A 20,159-nucleotide genomic window follows, 5' to 3' on the forward strand; every position below is an offset into this window, starting at 1 on the left:
GTGTGTGTGACCAACATCCAGTTCGATAATATACTCCTAGGCCTGTAAGAGTCCAGGACATTCCACTTACAGATTAGTGTCAGACATACTAGTTCTAAAATGTGTTTTGAAGTGGACAAATAGCCAGATAATTTCATGACAAATAACAGCAGATGCCCAGGGGTAAGACAAAAGTAGAAAAGGTGTTTTGTACTGTCATTGTCAGGAAGACATGTTTTGGGGGGAAGGGATTCCTGGGGAAGGACATATGCCAAAGCACAGTGATCCAAATAAGTCAGGCCAGGACAGGCCTTGAGACTTACAGGATAATTGAAAACTTCAAAAAATATATATACATATAATCAATGGGGAATAGACCACCAAAGTCTTTAAGCAAAGTGGAGAGCAGGAAGAGAGAAACCAACTCAAACTTCACCCCAGACTCTAATAGCTAAATTCTTTGCAGGGAGGTGTTTCTCTCTTCCTTGATATGTACAATAAGGTAGATCAGAGGGAAAAAGGCAATGAATATCCAGTTAAGAGACCTGGTTTTTCATATGGTTCTACTGCTAAACATGCTCTGTGATGTTGACCAAATTTACATTCTGAACCTCAGTTTTTTCATTCCCAAAAGGAAAAGGTTATACTCATAAGATCCAGAGGGATCTGGCTTTCTGTGTTACTGATTGAACCTGTCACCCAAACAGTAGGCTTAGGAACGCATAAAAGGAGGGTCTTTCTCATTTTCCCAAAATATAGTGAGAGTATTTCTATAAGGAGGGATGACTAGGAGAGGGGGTTTTGTTTTTGTTTTGTTTTTGTACAATTTTACTCAAGAATTCAAAATCCCATTTTACTTGTTGATTAGCATCAGCCTTAGCTTAACACTGAAAATAGTGGTATGCAGCAGTTGTTTAATAATTACATGTGGGATAAATGAATGAATGAATGGCAAAGGGAGTCCCACATGAAGACTCCTGGGGGTATCCCTATTACTCCATAATTTATATTTGTATGTTCAATGTAGGCACAAGTATTTGTCCACACTTCCTCTCACCCTTTTTCTCTTAGGATCTTTTATTCTCTCTCTCTCTCTCTCTTTTTTGTTATGTTATGTTAGTCACCATACAGGACATCCTTAGTTTTTGATGTAATGTTCCATGATTCATTGTTTGCGTATAACACCCAGTGCTCCATGCAATACATACGTGCCTTCCTTAATACCCATCACCGGCCTATCCCAATCTCCCACTCCCCCCACCCCTCTGAAACCTTCAGTTTGTTTCCCAGAGTCCACAGTCTCTCATAGTTCATTCCCCTTTCTGTTTACCGCCCCCCTTCATTCTTCCCTTCCTTCTCCTACCAATCTCTCTGCTATTTCTTTTGTCCCATAAATGAGTGAAACCATATGATAGTTGTCTACAATAGCTAAATTGTGGAAAGAGCTGAGATACCCTTCAACAGATGAATGGATAAAGAAGATGTGGTCCATATATACAATGGAATATTACTCGGCCATCAGAAAGAACGATTACCCAACATTTGCAGCAACATGGACGGGACTGGAAGAGATTATGCTAAGTGAAATAAGTCAAGCAAAGGATCTTTTACTCTCTTAAAGCTATTTGCAAATATTCTAAGGAAGAGGGAAAGGTGTTCTTTTTTCCAAAATGCAAAGATAATTGTATTTCTCAATTACCAGACTGATCCTAAAGTGAGTTCTCCTAACTAGGCAAAAACATTGAACCGAAAGGAATAGAGGAGTAAAATAGTAAATCTGTTCTTATTTATGGAAGGCAAGGACTTACCTACTAGGGAGGCATGGCCTTTCCAAGGAGTTGTAACACTGATGTTCTGTAGAAGCTAAGTTCTTAAGCTGAATTGAATCCTTTCAACACGGTGGGACTTATAACTTTGTTCAACACAAGACTAGACCTTATACAGGTGAATAAATAAAGGCTATATTTGTATAAATGGGCAAAAATAGTATTTTTAGGTTCTAAATTCTTGGGAAAAGGCAATGGAATCTATAGATTTGGAACATGAATAATGGTTGAATCCATATTTATTTTATTTAGCTGAGTATGAAACAGTTACATCAATCTCCTTTAGGTTCATTTGTCCAGAGACGGAAAATATGTGGTCTCTTCCTGGCCATCATACATTGGCCTTGTCTACATAAGTGGCAAATACTTGTGTTTTGTGCTACGTACTTGCAAGATGTTTACAAATATCCAACTTTTCCATGTTTTGTCCTGCTGTTTGCTACAGTAGAGGCTTTCTTTTTTCTTTCTTTTCTATTTATCATTTGTTTTCAAAGGACTATATTCTAAAATTCTATACTCCTTGCCAGAGTCATTTGTATATAGAGAGAAAGAAGTGGGAACCTGTAAAAAGGGTACATTCTGTTCCCTCATGATATTGCTGTTATGTACAAAATCTGTACTGTTAATATTACACAAAGACAAGGTTTCTAAAAGACACTTACTAGAATTCATTCATCTATTAATTTTTTATCATCCCAGAAGTATGCATCACTTTATAACTAAAACTGATAGACCTTCGTTTTGACATCTTTTCATCATTCAGGATTGTTGCTCAAACATCAACTTTTTAAGTCAACTTCTTCTTGATTGCCAATGTAAATAATTTGTCATAACACTCCAAGCACAGCATCATGGTTTTTTATTGTTGTTGTTTTAAATCTTTTAAAATTATAATGCAGTCAAATAGACATTTATGGGAGAAAGACAGTTAGTTCTATGACTCTTAATATATGTACAGATTCATGTTAATCACCACCACGATCAAGACACAGAACAGTTCTATTACCTCCAAAAAAAGCTCTCTTGTGTTACTCCTAAAGAGTGATAAGCTCACCTCACTCCTAGCCTCTGGCAACCAATGGCCTGTCCTCAGTGGACTAACTTGTCTTTTCATTCTTTTAATAGGATCTTTGGCATAGCAAAAGTTTTTAATTTTGAGAGACTTCGGTTTATCAGTTTTTCCTTCATGTATCATGTTTTTCATGTCATGTCTAAGAACTCTTACCTAACTCTTTGGCATGAAAATTATGTCCTGTGTTTTCTTCTAAAAGTCTTATAGTTTTACATTTTCCATTTGGATTTATGATTCATTTTGAGTTAATTTGTGTATCAGATATGACATATAGGCCAAAGTTGTTGTCATTGTTTGCATATGGATGTGCAATCGTTTCTAAACTATTTGTTGTAAAGACTACCCTTTCTTTATTGATTTGTTTTTGTACTTATGTCTAACATAAAATAGCCATATTTGCATCTGTATATTTCTGGACCATCTATTCTCTTCCATTAATCTATATGTCTATCCCTTTGCCAATACCACACTGTCTGTATTACTATAGCTGTATGTAAGTCTTAAAATTAGGTAGTGCAATTCCTCAAACTTTATTCTTCCTTCTCCAAATTGTCACAGCTATTCTAGTGGCTTTGCCTTTCCATATACATTTTCATATACATTTTGCCTGTCTCTATGAAAAAGTCCTGCTAAGATATTAATTGTAATTGTGTTAAATCTATAGATAAATTTGAAAAGAACTAACCTCTTTTCTATGGCGAGTCTTCCAATCCATGAATATAATATGATTCTACATTTATTTAGACCTTTTAAAATCTCTCTTATTAGTGTTTTATAGTTTTAGAAAACATCCTACATGTGTTGTGTTAGATTTATACCTACGTATTTCAGGTTTTTTGGAGCTATCATTAATTTTTTTCAAACATTTCATTTTCCAATTGTTTATTTTAAAATATAAAAATATCACCTTACTAAACTCACTTATTAATTGTAAGAGGTTGTTTTGTTTTTGATAAAATTTTGGGGTTTTCTATAGAGACAATCATGTTGTCTATAAACAGAGACATTTTTATTTCTTCATTTCCAACCTGTATGGCTTTTACTTTATTTTTCTTGCCTTATTGCACTGGTGAGGACTTCTAGTACAATGTTGAGTAGGAGTGGTGACAGCAGGCATCCTTAACTTGTTCCTGATCTTAGGGGAAAAGCATTCAGTCTTCCACCATTAATTATAATGTTAGCTTTAGGGTTTTTTTTTTTTTTGGTTATTGTTTCGGTTTCGTTTTGTGGGGGGTTTATGGTATATATTAGGTTGAGCAAGCTCTTTCTGTTCCTAGTTTGCTGAGAGGTTTTGTTATTTTTTTAATAGATGTTGAATTTTGTCAAGTGCTTTTTTTCTGCATCAATTAACATTATCATGTGGTTTTTCTGATTTAGGTTTCTCAGATGGTGGACAAGATTGGTTAACACTAGGATACTAAAATAGCCTTACATTCTTGAGATAAAACCCACTTGGTTGTAATACATCATTCTCTTTATATATTGCTCGTTTAATTTGCTAATATTTTATTGGGTATTCTTGAATCTATGTTAGTGAATGCTATTGATAGTTTTTAGCATACAGATTCTATATAGCTAGTTTTCTACTTTTTCACTGTCTTTGTCCAGTTTTGTTATTAAGGTAATCAATTCTGGCTTTATGAATATGTTGGGAAGTATTTTCTCATCTACTATTTCTTGGAAGAGGCTTCGTAGAACTAGTGTTATTTGCTTTATAAATGTTAGACAGTGTTCCACTGTAAAATCACCTGGGCCTAGAGGTTTCTTTATTGAAAAATTTTAAACTACAAATTCCATTTTTAAAATAGTTGTAGGACTGTAGAAGTTATATATTTCATTTGGGTGAGTTTTAATAGTTTGTAGTTGTGGCAGACCATAAGGTGGCCCCCAATACTGCTTGCCTCCCAGTGTTCTCACCTTTGTATAATTCATTCTGAGTGTGGGTAGGACCTGTGTCTTGTATTTAACCAGTAGAATATGGTAAAGGTGAAGAGATATAACTCCCATGATTAAGTTAGCTTATGTGGCAAAGGTAATGGGCTGTCAGTTTTGTATTACATTGACTCCATCTTAGTAGACTTTCTCTAGAGACTCTCCTTATGTGCTGAAATACTTAAGTGCCCATATTGAATAAGTTGATATGGCAAGGAACTATAGGCAGCCTCTAGGAACTGAAGTGGTTTCTAAGATCTTACTCCAGCCTCTAGCCAACAGTCATCCAAAGAGACCTTAGTTACACAGCCCAAATGAGTATGGAAGCAAATTCTTCTTCATTCAAGTTTCCAGATACGAATGTAGCCCACTTGAGACTTTGTATAATATATGTGTCCAGTAATTAGCTTTTCTTAAAAATAATATAATGTAAATGCCTAACATTAAGGGTTTGATTGCTGAGGCATCCACTTCAAGGACACCCATCTTGAGTAAACATATTTCCAGGTAAACAACTAGATAAAGAGCCAAGCTACTCCACCCATGAAGTTTCCCTTTTTAGAAAGCTCCGGTTGGCCCAGATGAGCTTGGAGTTGTTGACTTTTTTAAATACAACGCCAAGATATTATCCATGAAAAAAATAATTAATAAGCTGGAATTTATTAAAATTAAAAATTTCAGCTCTGCGAGAGATACTGTCCAAATCATGAAAAGATAAGCCACAAGGTCATATAGATTTTCTCCTATGTTATTATCTAGGAGTTTTATAATTTTACATCTTACATAAAGGCCTGTGATTCATTTTGAGTTAATTTTTCTGAAGGATATAAGATCTGTCTCTAGAAACTTTTTTTTTTGTATGTGAATGTCCAGTTGTTCCAGCAACATTTAGTTGAAAAGATTTGTAAAGAAAACACTTTCAAAAGATATATCTAAGAAAGAACTAAAATCCAAAATATACAATAAATTTTTAAAACACAACAATAAAAGAAACTCAATTAAAGAAAATGAGCCATATACCTTAACAGACACCTTACCAAAGAAGATAGATATACAGATGGCAAATCCTCAAACTTTATGCATACAAATAGACATAGCATATGAAAAGACACTTTACATCATATGTCATCAGGAAAATGTAAATTAAAACAATAAGATAGCAATACATATCTATCAGAATGACCAAAATCCAGAATACTGACAACACCAAATGCTGGTGACAGGAACTCTCATTCATTGCTAGTGGAAATGCAAAATGGTAGCAGTTTGGCAGTGTCTTATAAAACTAAACATACTCTTACCATACAATCTGGCAATCATGCTATCTGGTATTTACCCCAAAAAGCTGAAAACTTATGTCCACACAAAACCTTGGGCATGGATGTTTCTAGCAGCTTTAGTCATAATTGTCAAAACTTGGAAGCAACTAAGATGTGTTTCAGTAGGTGAGTGGATAAATAAATAAATAAATAAACAGTGCTTCATTCAGATAATAGAATATTATTCACAATTAAAAAGAAATAAGCTATCAAGCCATTAAAAGACATTGAGGGACTTAAATGCATATTGCTGAGGGAAAGAAGCCAATCTGAAAAGGCTACATGCTGTACAAGTTTTACTGACATTCTGGAAAAGGTAAAACTGTGGATGGAGGCAGTAAAAAGGTCTGATTGCCAGAAGTTAGTGGGTGATTGCCAGAAGTTAGTGGGTGAGAGGTATAAAAAGGTGGAAAACTGAGGATTTTTAGGTCAGGGAAATTATTCTGTATGATACTATCATGTTACATAAATGTTATTTTACATTTGTCCAAAGTCATACAAGTACAAACTAAGAATGAGCCCTAGTATAAACTATGGATTTTGGGTGATGATGGTGTGTCAACGCAAGTTCATCAACTGTAATAAATATGCCATGCTGGTGGGGGAATATAGATTGTAGGGGAAGCCATGCATATGTAGGATCAAGTGTAATACATGTACCACTCTGGTGGGGAATGTTGATAATGGGAGAAGCTATGCGTGTGTAGAGATATGATAATGGAAGAGGCTATGCAAATACAGGGGGAAAGGGAGTATGGGAAATGTTTGTACCTTCTATTCAATTTTTATGTGAACATAAAATTGCTCTAAAATGTAAAATCTGGTTTTTTTAGTACCACTTTTTTCTGGCCTCCATTATTTCTGAGTAATCCACAATCATTCAAATCATTGTAGTCCTATAAGTAATGTATTGTTTTTCCTTGGCTGCTTTTTTCTTTTCTTTTCTTTCTTTTCTTCTTTTCTTTTCTTTTCTTTTCTTTTCTTTTCTTTTTTCTTTTCTTTTCTTTTCTTTCCTTTTCTTTTCTTTCTTTTTATTTTCTTTTCTTCTTTTCTTTCTCTTTCCTATTTTACTTGTAACTTTAATCAACTTTCTGACTTTAAAATTACAAATTGCATAACATAGATGTACAAGTTTGGACATTATCAACATTAATAATATTAAGTCTTTACATTTGTAAAGCATTTTACATTTTACTGAATGCTTTGCCATACTTATTTCTATTTGGTCTTTCTCTGACTCTTTTCAAATATTTCTCTTTGTGTTCAGTTTTCAATATTTTGATCATGATACATCTAGGCATAGATTTTTTTTTTTTAGGTTTATTCTGTTCAGAGTTCACTGAAATTGTATCTGTAGACTTAAGTATTTCACCAAATTTGAGAAGTTTTTGGTTTTTCTGTCTTTGAATATTTATCCACAAGGTAACTTTTCCTCTTCTTCTGGATTCCAATAAAATGAATACTAGATTTTTTTAAAACCATTTCACAGGTACCTCAGGTTCTATAAGTCTTTTCTTCTGTTTTCCACATTGGATAATAGCTATTGATCTATCTTCAAGATCACTGACTCTTTACTCTGTCATCTCCATAATGTTATTGAACCTATCCAGTGAGCTTTTTAAAATTTTGGTTATTGTCTACAGTTTTCATAGCATCTTCTTTATAACTTCTATTTCTTTGCTGTGACTTTCTATTATTCCATTTATTTCAAGAGAGTTTGCAATTGCTTGCCTGAAGCATTTTTAAAATAGCAGCCTTACAGTCCTTGTCAAATAATTCTAACATTTGTGTCACCTAAGTGTTGATGTTTATTGATTACCTTTTCTCATGTAATCTGAGATGTTCTAGGCTCTGATGTTGAGTAATTTTGGATTTTATCCTACAGATTTTGAATATTATGAGACTTTGGTCTTATTTAAATACTAAGAGATATGTTGATATTTTTGCTTTTGTAGGCAGATGACCTTGTTAGACTTAGGTCACAATTTCTTACACACCTTCTGTGTACTGTCATTCCAAGTCAATTCAATTTTTGAAGACACTGAAGTGCTATGCAGATATATCCTTCCTGTTTACCACCTCATAGCCAGTCTGGGACCTGAAATATGGTCTGTTAGTTCAGTTCTTCAGTTCTCAGGGTCTGATATCTGAAACTGATCTTTTCGATGTATGCATGGCAAGAAGGTTAGCTTAAGAATTCATAAATAACTTTATGGAAGAGCTTTCCTGATTTTCTCTGTCTGAGCAATTTCCTCAGTACTATTTCCAGTCCTTGGGGCTCCTCTTTTTGGTGCTCTGGTTGGAAACTGGGACCGTAGTCTTCCTATTCTGTTACAGACTTCTACAACTGCAACTAATTCAGGGGCTAAGCATAAGAACAGTGAAGGAAGAAAACATGCAACAAGTGTTGGCCCTATCCTCTTGAAACTACAGCTCACTGAATGGAAAAGAGTAATTCCTCTCTCAGAGTTTTGGCTCCTGTGGGCTCCCATTACCTGCTACTACTACCATGGGATTGCTTAGGGGTTGAAAATTGAGAGAGTGGAAAAAAGAAAAAAGGGAAGGATTTCTTCATGCTCTCTCTGCCTTTCCCTACTTGTTAAGCAAAAATTCCTGGAGTGTTCTTTGTCTGCATTCAGATACCTAATCCTGGGTTCCTAGTATATTGAGTTTAGTCTGGAGGGTACTATGGGGGAAAAAATGGTAAACCGATTGCTGGCTCGGTGATACTCAGAATTCTAGTCTTCTCAAATACATCTGCTGCCATTTACTTTTCAGAGTCATGAAATAGCTGCTTAATGCATTCTGTTTAGGTTTTATAGCTGTATTCAGTAGAAGAGACAGGGTGGAGTGTGCTTACTCTATCTTACCCTGAAATGGAAACCTGTTTTCCTCAAAGTTTTTGTTATTACCTTTATTACCTTTATTCTCTTTATCTTCTTTTAATTATTTATTTTGTTATTTTTCCCGTTAAAATGGAAGCTCCTTGAGAGAAAAGCCCTTATCTATCTTTACACCACTGTATACTCACAGTCTACAACACCACCTTATTTTAATAAATATTTGTTGGATGACCAAATAAATGGAAGTGGCTATGAATTGACCCTTAAAGCATGAGATTATGGTTTTGAAAATGTGTAGAGAAAAAAGGAGGAGTTTCTGTTTTTCAAGGAAGTGTGTAAGCATAAAAAGAGGAGCAGAAATTATTTTCAAGGACAGATATTAATTCATTTATCTGAAGCAGAAGGCTCATATAGCAGAGATACTTGTAGTTTGCAATGAGACTGGAAAGATAAATTGAATCTACTTATGTAGGGATTTTAGTAACAGGCATTTAGATATTATTCAGTATGCAAAGGAGAAGTGACAAAAGTTTTAAACAGGTAAACAGCATGATCAAAGCTGTAATTTAGAATGATTGCTAAGGCAAGAGCAGAAAGATTAAAGGCAAGAAGACTAGTTAGAAACTTTCCACATTGGGAGGTGATAATTAGAAGAAATGAAGGGGAGGTGAATGATACATAAACAAAGCCCTCACTGATTGATTTGTTGAGCCAGGGTAGAGTACACAATTGAAGGAAATGTCCTTCAACAGATGAATAGGTAAAGAAGATGTGGTTCATATATACAATGGGATATACTCAGCCATCAGAAAGGATGAATAGCCACCATTTGCATTGACATGTATGGAACTGGAAAGGATTACACTAAGTGAAATAAGTCAAGCAGAGAAAGACAATTATCATATGGTTTCACTCATTTGTGGAATATAAGGAATAGCACAGAGGATCATAAGGAAAGAGAGGGAAAACTGAATGGGAAGAAATCAGAGAGGGAGACAAACCATGGGAGACTCTGGATTCCAGGAAACAATCTGAGGGTTACAGAAGGGAGGGTGGTGGGAAGATGGGGTAACTGGGTGATGGGTATTAAGGAGGGCACATGTTGTGATGAGCACTAGGTGTTATACGCAACTAATGAATCATCCAACACTACATCAAAAACTAACAATGTACTATATGTTGGCTAATTGAACATAATAATGAAAAAAGAAAAGAAATGGTAGGACTCTTGTCAAGAGACAAGGTGGATATCTCTACAGCACGTAGGGAAAGACTTGAACAATGTTTCTCTCTGAAAGGCAAAACTACATTTTTAATCTTTTTTGGGATGTAATGTGACCAAACACTCCTCCCCCTCCATTCCTGTTCTTTGGCTCTACAAGCCCTATTGCTCCAGAGGCTCTGACCTTTCCTTAGTTGCCTGGCATCCAGGCAAGTTCTTAACTGTCAAATTTCTATCCAGGTGGCCTCCATAAATATCTCAACAGAATTTATTTTCTTTAATTTTCTTTGGCCTTGCTTGAGAATTTGCTGATTGGGAGACCATTTGCAGGCCAGTATGCCCAAAGATGGATAGCCACATCTGCTAGCCATTTGGATTAATTATTCCACCTGTGTCATAAAACCTGCATTAATAAAGAGGTGGCAAGGAAACTCATATTGCAGCCTAGACAGGACCCTCATTCCTTCCCAACTTTCCATCCTCATCAATGGCATGCTACCATCCTACCTTCCTGGCACACCACCTGGAGTGTTACAGGTTACTTCCTCCGGAATCCCCATGACTAGTGTGTCTCTAAGTCCTCCTGTTTCTTTATCTGAAACACCTTTCAGAGCCATCCTTTCCTACCTCTTTCTAGTCCATGTTCTAGTCTGGGCTTTCTGTAATCACATGATACCTAAAATATTACAAATCATCCTCTTTGCCAGCTGCCTGCCCCTTCTGTCTGCCCTTTATACAGTAGAAAAATTTTTCCTTCTCAAACATTTTGATCAAGTTACACTCCAGTGCCTCAACTGGTAAGCATGAATCTCATCTTTGATCTATTGATAGGCTCTCAGGAATTTACAAGGTTTTCTGTTGTCTTTGTCTGTTTAATCAAATATGAATGTTTCATACTGGTCTTTAAGACTGTCTATCAACATCCCTTAGTATTCTTGTTCTTGCTTATGATTGAACTTTGACCTACAATTTATGCTCTGGCCAAGCAAATCTGCTTGTCTCTCACGTGCACAAATGTTTGATTCTTGGCTGCTGGGTGGTTCAAACTTAATTGCACAGAATACCCCCAAATACCATCCCCTTTCTTTCCACCAAGCCCCTCTGCAAGATGCTCTCCAGGAGTCACCGCTGACACAGCCTTCAGACCCGAGTAGATGGGGCCCATATTAACAAGAGATCTATAGCCTTATGAGAAGCTGTTGAAAATCCAATGCATGAAAGCCCAGAGTAGGTACTGAAGACGAAGAAGGGAAATAGCCTTTTTACCTTCAACATAGGCTAAGGGTGATGAAAAAAGATGAGCTTTCATAATGTATAAGCTCTTGGCAGAAATTTTTTCCATGTTGCAGAGACTTTGACACATGTGGGGAAGTGATCTAGGATGTTAGACCTGGAAAATCAACTGTATCAATAAATGAGATGACAGATGTTACAACCTCACATCCCTCATGTTATGATATAGAAAAGTATACGTATATCATATGTATGCAACATACCATGCTATATATACCTATAAATACAAGAAATAAGGGGCCTGGAGGAAGCAAAAATAAAGGTTATCAATGTACCAAATATCACTTCTCTCAATTCCTTGCCCCTCCCAATGTATTTAAATTCTTAAATTATAACAATTAATCTACAATTATAGAGAGTGATAATGAAACTTCATTTCTTTTTGAGGTCAGGTACAGATTACTTAAAAACAAAAATTTTATATGAGGATGCAGAGCCTCTTTTAACTTTCCTTTCCCTTTACTGTTTTCAGTAGAGTGTATTATTTAGATAAGATTGACCTAAATAACTTGACATTTATATGTAGTGTAGAAGTGGAAACCTTTATATTAGGAGAAAATATACAGTTCTAGCTAATTCTATAAAATATTCTCTATTTCATATTGAAAGATCATTTTCTTTCCTCTCCACCTCTTATATGGTTTCCCCTTTTTTACTTTTGCATCTCTGCTCTCTCCGTCATCCCCCTTCTTCATTCTATTTTTCTCCCTTCCTTTCTAAAACACATTGCTCTTAAACGTAAAGGGAAAGAAAAATCATTAATCACGCTGCAGGACACAGTGCTTAGATGGCTATAGTTGCTGAAGGAGGTCTGTTTAGCATCAGCCGATTTTTCATTTCCTTTCAGTGGGGACAGTGGGCTGCCCTGCATCCCTGGGGCCAGCCAGCATGAATGCAGGTATTGAGTGTTCAAGAGGAGATGATTAGGATCAAGTGCTGAAGATAAAATAGCATTTAAATTAAGCTAGTACCTGGGCTAGAGTTCTTCGGCCCCTCTTCCTTTCTCTGACTTAAAGATACAGATTTAACAGGGTAGATATCAGTCATCATTAATTCTGAATTATCTGATGGACAACAATTCCTTCCCACATAATTTATTCTCCTCCTCCGTTGAAACTTACACTCCTCAATTCTAAAAACTTAACTCTACAGTTTCAAAAGGACTGAAATACATGACCAGGTTTTGTTTTCCCAACAAAGCATTTACTAAATTCTGAGACAACAGAAAAGCCTAGGACGCTGGAGTACAAACTTCTAAAAACCAGAATGAAATCTCCATCATCTTGGGGCACTTAGAAGATGAAGTCCCAACAGAGTGGAAGACTCAAGATTATTGCTATATTTTAGAACTGCATGGGGCAGAAGCCTCAAAAGATAAGTTCAAAATCTCTTCAGGGTAAAACCAAATCTCACATAGCATTTCAAGGCCCAAATTTCTCGGCATGTCAATCAAAAACTAATATAGAAGAAGCATTATACATTATGACTAAGTAGGATTGGTTTATTCCAAGCCTGGCTTAACAATCAGAAAAATCAACCAATGCAATTAACCATATTAACAGACTAAAACAGGGGAAAAATGTTTATTTCAATAGATGCAAAGCATTTGATAAAACTCAACATGTTTATGTTACAAACTCCCAGGAAACTAGGAATAGAAGAGAATTTTGATCTGATAAAAGTCACCTACAAAAACCTTACAGATAGCATACTCAATGTTGTGACATTAAAAATTTCCTCGTGAGATCAGAAACAAGCCAAAAATATGTTTTCAGTACTTTCATTCACTCCTGTACTCCAGTGAAATAAGAAAAGAAAAAGAAATAAAGGGTATAAAGGTTGGAAAAGAAGAAGCAAAACTGCTTTTATTCATAAATGATGTGGTTTTATACAAAAGTTCCAAAATCTATAGTTTGAATCACTGAGTTAATTTAGCAAGGCTGCTATTGATAAGTTAACTCATTCAAGATTAATATATAAAAATCAATTGTACTTCTACATCCTAACAGCAATTTGGAAATGAACTATAAAATACCATTTACAATAGCTTCAAAAATAATAAATACAAGGCTAACGAAATACTAATACTAAAGTTAACAAAATATTGCTAAGAAAATTAAAGATCCAAATAAATGGAGAGATATCCCATGGTCATGGATTGAATGACTCATGCTGTTAAGATATCAATTCTCATGAAATTTGCCTATAACCAACACTTAATTATTTGAAAACTTCAATAAAATTGGTAAATCCTAGTGGGATTGATCAAGAAAAAATATATATAGTGAAATATATCTATAATCACAGAAAATATTAAGTTGTCTTAACTCACCTAAAAGATAGAGATTTTTGAATAGGATGAAAAACAAATAGCCATCTTTTATTTACCTGAGATTAATCCACATATAATGACACAAATAATGACAGCTGTTTACCGGAAAAAAGAAGAAATCCAAAGGGCTAATGAACACGTGGAAGGTTGTGCAATCTCACTGTTAAAAGAGAAATGCAAATTAAAACAGTAATGAAATGCCACCCTTCAAGTGATTCTATAAGTACTGATGAAAATGAAGGGAAAGAGTAAGTCCTATGCATAACTAATGGAGATACAGATTTGCAAAGCAATATGTCAATATGTAATAAAGTGAAAATATGCATATATATGCTTAGAAGTAAAATGTTAGAAAATACTGCCCTTGGGCATCAGGACATGTTTGAAAATATTCATTGCATCATTGTTTATACTACCTGAAATTTGAAACAACATGTCAGTCAACAGAGATATGCAAAAATGGTACCATACTCAGGGTGACCCTGCCTCCTGATTTGCCTGGGATAGTCCTAAGTTATGACTATTTTACTGATGTGAGTATTAATTGAGCTTATTTTAATTTTTGAAAGAGGGTGCTTTGATAATAAATTATATAGTCATCCTGTCCTAGATATATCCATATAATGAAATACTGAATAGTTACTTAAATGAAATAAACACATTGGTGTAACATGTGTTAACCTGGAAAAATCTAGAAAAAAAAGCAAAATTTTGAATGAAAACAGTCAAGTTGCAAATAGATATACACCCTTGTTGATACCACTTATGTAAAATTTACAACAAAAAGCAATACTATCTGTACATATATACATGTGAATATACATATATATGACATATAATAAGTGTGTATATACATACATATCTGTGTATGTAAAATTTTATTTTTTTAAAGATCTGTCAAAAAAACTTTTGTTAAATCTGGGATTTGCTATACTTTTGAAATTATTTCACAATTCAAAAAATGATTTTAATATTTTTAAAACATTGGTGGTCCCATCCATCTTTTGTGCTTTAGAAAATATTTTTGCTATGGCAAGGAGATTGGATTGGGAGAGCTTTAAGATATTTTTGAATTTCCTTATTCCATAAATATAAAAGCCTTTCTTCATTAGAAGATGAATTGTCTTTGCTTTGAGGTCATACAACAGCCTGACTTTGAACAAGCCTATGCAATTAAAAAAAGGGCTGGATGTGTTGGTCTTGGATAGGTCTTAAGCTTGGAAAATATTTCTTTAACCATTTTCCATTACCCTTTTTACAACAAAAGTAGCTTTCTGTATTTGGCTAGATCTGTCTGGTCTGATCTGACTCATTGATAAAAAGAGGAGGCAATTTTTATTAGAGTGAAAGTTCCATGTTATTACCCATCTGTTTGATATGATAAAGTTTATGTCTGGGGAGCTCACAGGTGGGGTCACGAGCTTTCTCATAGATCACAGATCTAAGAATGGCTTTGTGATGAGCAAGTTTGTTGCTATGGCAGGTGCATTTTAAAATAAAATGGTTAACAGCTGCACTCTGAACTTGTTTCTTCTTGCTTATTGAGTTACTTCTTTTGATGGAATTTGGAAAAGGTTGAGGCTCTCTGAGCACAGGAAATACCTCAAGCTGGTCATGGGCAAGAGAAAATGTCTAGTGTGCCTCCTGCACAGGGTTTTCAGGCCTGAGTGACCAAACACTGGTGTGAACCTGGGTCTAGGTGTGCTTCTAATACCTGGATGTAGCCTTGGTGAAGAAGAAATCTGGGGCAGTGCCCCAGGTCTTTCTCTTTCATGGGCCAAGGTTGTTTCCTCTAGCATAAAGCTCAGTATGATAACCAATGCCAAAGTCAATAAGACATTGAAGATAAACTCACACTTAATTAATAAATTATATCACCTCTATGCAGATCTAGTGCCCAACATCTCTCAAAACATAAATCAAAGGATGCTTTCCCTAATTATCATTTCATTAAAAACAAAACATGGGAGATACATTGCAATAGAGTTTGCCTATATTATTTAATGAAGAGCATAGGAATATCTGGAGTCAGATCTTGGGTTGAATCCTAGCTTTATATCCAAAGGAAATAGGGTTACATCTGCTAACATTTACAGTTATTCCATGAATCATCTTACTCACTGTAACAATTTCACTGTACCTGCGTCACTGTCCTTATTGTACCATCTGCTGTAACTTAGTTTGCCCTTATTTGTGTTTACTTTTCTAAAGCTTTTCTTAGTGTGTAATTTTGATCCTCAGGGAGACAACTCCATGAGATGGAGTACATATCCTGTTTTTACTTATTTCAATTCCTAACTTCCATCATATATAGTGCATATTTGGCTTGCACTGAATACTCAGTAGATCAGGAAAGTTCTAACCCCAGGCAGTACCTCTGTGACAGAGATAAAATGGCTTTGGATCTCTACTTTTGGACATCCAGTTTGCTGTGAATTATTTATTCTGTCCTATATGTGCACACTCAGCTAAGCAAGGTGCATCTTAGTTTTGTGCTACATTTTTAAAGAAAATATCTTAAAACTGAGAAGCAGAGAGAGTGGTAGAAGGAAATAATTTAAAAATAATAAGGATGAAGACACATACACATATATACACATTTAGAGAGAGATAAAAAGGACGAGAAAGACCAATTCTATGTGTCTGCCAAATAGAATTTGGCCCTAAAAAATTTCAGAAATGGTCGAAGTATTATATTTTAGGTATTTAGATATTTAATATACTTTAACATGAAAAACTCCAGTAGAATACATAATTTTTCAATTGAAAAGATACTAGTCAGGACTGAAATACTGATTTATAGATCATTAATGACACACACTAAAAACTGATTTGCTTTTTGACAAGAAATCACTAACAAAAAAATAAGAAAGAAAAGGAAATCACTTAAAGCACTTTACTGTAAATAAAAGAGACCATTAAGGTAAGAATGTTGGTTGTTAGGAGGTAGGATATGGTATATTTTAATGGTAATGTAAACCAGTTACTCCGATGACTTATCAGATGAAATATTCTTTTAACTAGCTTCCCCTACTTCTAAATATCCACCCAAATAAAAATAACATGGACAATGCATCTGGGACCACTTTCAATTTAAAGGCTGGAGTTGGATGGTAGATGATGGATAAGAGGTAGCTAATGCCAACAGACAAGTGTGTTATATTGGAATGACCACTAGATCTGGCTTCAGGAGACAAGGATATGCCTCTTATTCTGCCATTGGTTGGCTAACTAGCCAATAGTCATATCTATCATGTATGTCTCACACATAGTGGCAGGCAATATAAAGGGGAAAATGTTTATTTTATTAGGTGTTTTTATAGCATTTAGTTGTACAAATGTTTTTCTGCTACATGTTCACCACCATTTTTCTTGTTCACTTGCAGAGGAAGAAACTACAGCTGAGTGACTTGTCCAAGTTGAGGCAAGTCTACAGGTAAGTCCATTTCCAGAGATGTTGTTGGGAGACCTGGGTTCTAGCCCTGATCCTACTTCTTACTAGCTGGTAGGCTTTAGGTAGCTGAATTAATCTCTTTTGAGCCTTAGCTTGTAGTTCTGTAAAAATGGCAATTATCAATATAATAATAATGCATGACAAGAGTAGTGATAGAACTGGGTTTACCAATTACTGAGTACTGACTACCAAAATTAAAGAAGACATACGTGATTAAATCTGACACAAGATAGTGAAAAATGCTATCAAACCACGTGCTGTGGGACTCTGGAAGTATAAGTAAAGAGATAGGACTTCCAGCTGAGGAAATCTGGAAGGACTTCATGGGAGATGGGATTTCCACTGGGTCTCAAAAGAAAATAGTGTTTTGATGGCAAGTGATGAACAGTGAATGGGTAAAGAAGGATCAAACAAAAGGAATTAATATCTTGTAGAAAGGCACAGACCAATGAAAATGTAGATTTAATTCAGAGAATTTCAAGAATATGATCCGCTCTTTAAGAATTGGGACCATATGTGTATCTTGTTCATTGCTTATCTCTGGGACCAGCACAATGTCTGACATGTAGTGAAGTTTACTTGACAGTCACTTTACCTATATTACTTATTTTAATCCTCATAACAACAATATAAGGTAGAATTATTCTCCCTTATTCGAGATAGGGAAATTGAAGATTAGAGAGATTAATTTACCCAATGCTATGCAACTAGGAAAAGGTAGAGCAAGAATTAGAATCTGAGCTTTTAACCATTATACTCTGCTCCCTCCCCAGGTAATAGAGAAGGCTCAGTAATAGTCTTCAAATGCTTGCATTAATGCAAAAATGATATGTCTATATACGGAATAAATGGGAAAGTATTTTTGGAAGATAACAAAAATGGGAGCCACGCTATGTGTATATAGGACTTTAAAACCTGTCTGCATACAGCTTCAGCCACTCAGAGGAAGAAACCCTTCAGCACCTGACCATAGGTGGAATCATAATGTCCTTTTATTACTTCTTTCTTTCAAAGAAAGCTAGTCTAGAGCCATGAGACTTTAATCAGGATTGTGACATTTAACTAGTTATGTGACCTTGAGAAAGATGACCTCCCTGGGTCTCAATTCCCCCCTTGGTAAAATTAGGGGACTGGACTTACTTATTGTAAACCCCTTTCAGCTTTCTTACCCTATAACTTTATGATGTTAGGTATTTACTCAGTTTCTGCCATGTGAATTATCTATCTTTAAGGCAGTCTTGGCTGCATAGTCCCTGGAGCTGCCTAATCTAGCTTTCTGCCCCCTATCTGCTCAAATCTTCAAGTTTCTTTATCAGATATGAATAAAAGGCTGCCTTTTCTCACCCTTTTTTTTACACATATAAAATATCCTAGAAAATGAATGCCCGCTGGGGTGCCTGGGTGGCTCAGTCAGTTAAACAACTGCCTTATGCTCCAGTCATGATCCCAGGGTCCTGGGATCAAGCCCTGCAACAGGCTCCCTGCTCAACTCAGCAGGAGTCTGTTTCTCCCTCCCTCTGCCTCTTCCCTGGCTGTGAGCACTCTTGCTTTCTCTATCTCTCACACATGAATGCTCACTCTCTCTCTCAAATAAATAAATAAAATCTTAAAAAAAAAGAAAGAAAATGAATGCCCACCCATATGGGAATGGTTGAATGTACATATTATGGAATATTATATATATCATATAGCTGTTTATTATATATTACATATAATATAGCTGTTTGTATTAATAAGTTAGATTTGTGTATATGGGTTTTTATGAGTAAGAATCTATTTTTTTCTTAATAAATTTCTATATATAGTTTGACTTTTTACAATAGGCATTATCTTTTCTGTAATTAAAATAAGGAGAAAAGAAAATAATAATCTTACCTTTCAAAAAAATTTACTTTCACACCCTCTCTACAAAATACTGATCACCCCTCATCTTCCTTCTCTGATATTATGACTCTTCCCTTCTCCCCACACAGAATCAATCATTGCTTCCATATATTCTTCAGGAGCTAAGCAGACTTCTGTAGAGATTTACTTAATTTTAGCAAGATAAAATGCCCCCCCCATTTTTCCAAATAGCAGACTCTTATTGTGCTGTTGAATATGTTTTTGCAAAAAAACCTCTTTTTTTAAAACTTTTTAAAGGAAAACCAGTTCACAAGTAATGAATCATGGAACTTTACATCAAAAACTTGGGATGTACTGTATGGTGACTAACATAACATAATTAAAAATTATTATTAAAAAAATAATGCAAAAAACCCTCTTCGAGACTGACAGCTGCTCTCTGTCCCCACAGAAAGCCCTTCTCAGTAATGAAACAAGGCCATCCAAAATCATACTCTTACATCATTGTTCTTATCTCCCCATGTTTATCATGGCCCAGACATTCTTAGTCTTTATCTGATTACATCCTACTGTAAAGCTGCCAAATCACTTCTGTCTTAGAAAAAAAACAAATATAACAGGGTCTTTAGGGCCTAGTCCATGATAACAGACTGTCTAGATAGCTTTTGTATCCAAACTATCTCTGAACTGCTACTCTTTAGTCTAGAAACGCCCGAGCAAGAAAGAAAAGTAGAACTGTGCTCTCCAATATGGTAGCCACTACTCATATATGGTTAAATAAACTAAAGTTAAGGAATATTAAAAATTAAGTACTTCAGTCACACAAGCTAATGGCTATCATATTGGACAGTGCAGATTATAGAACATGACCATCACTGAAGCAAGTTCTATTAGACAGTGTTGGAATAGAACATAATGCTTGAATAAATGAATGAATGGAAGAAATGTAATTAACCAGAGCCTATGGATTATGATTACTATGATATAAGCATAGACCAAATCTTAAGGAATTAGAGAAGTGACCTTAGAGATGCAAAATTAC

This window comes from Ailuropoda melanoleuca, chromosome 2 (assembly GCF_002007445.2).
Source record: "Ailuropoda melanoleuca isolate Jingjing chromosome 2, ASM200744v2, whole genome shotgun sequence".
NCBI lineage: Eukaryota > Metazoa > Chordata > Mammalia > Carnivora > Ursidae > Ailuropoda > Ailuropoda melanoleuca.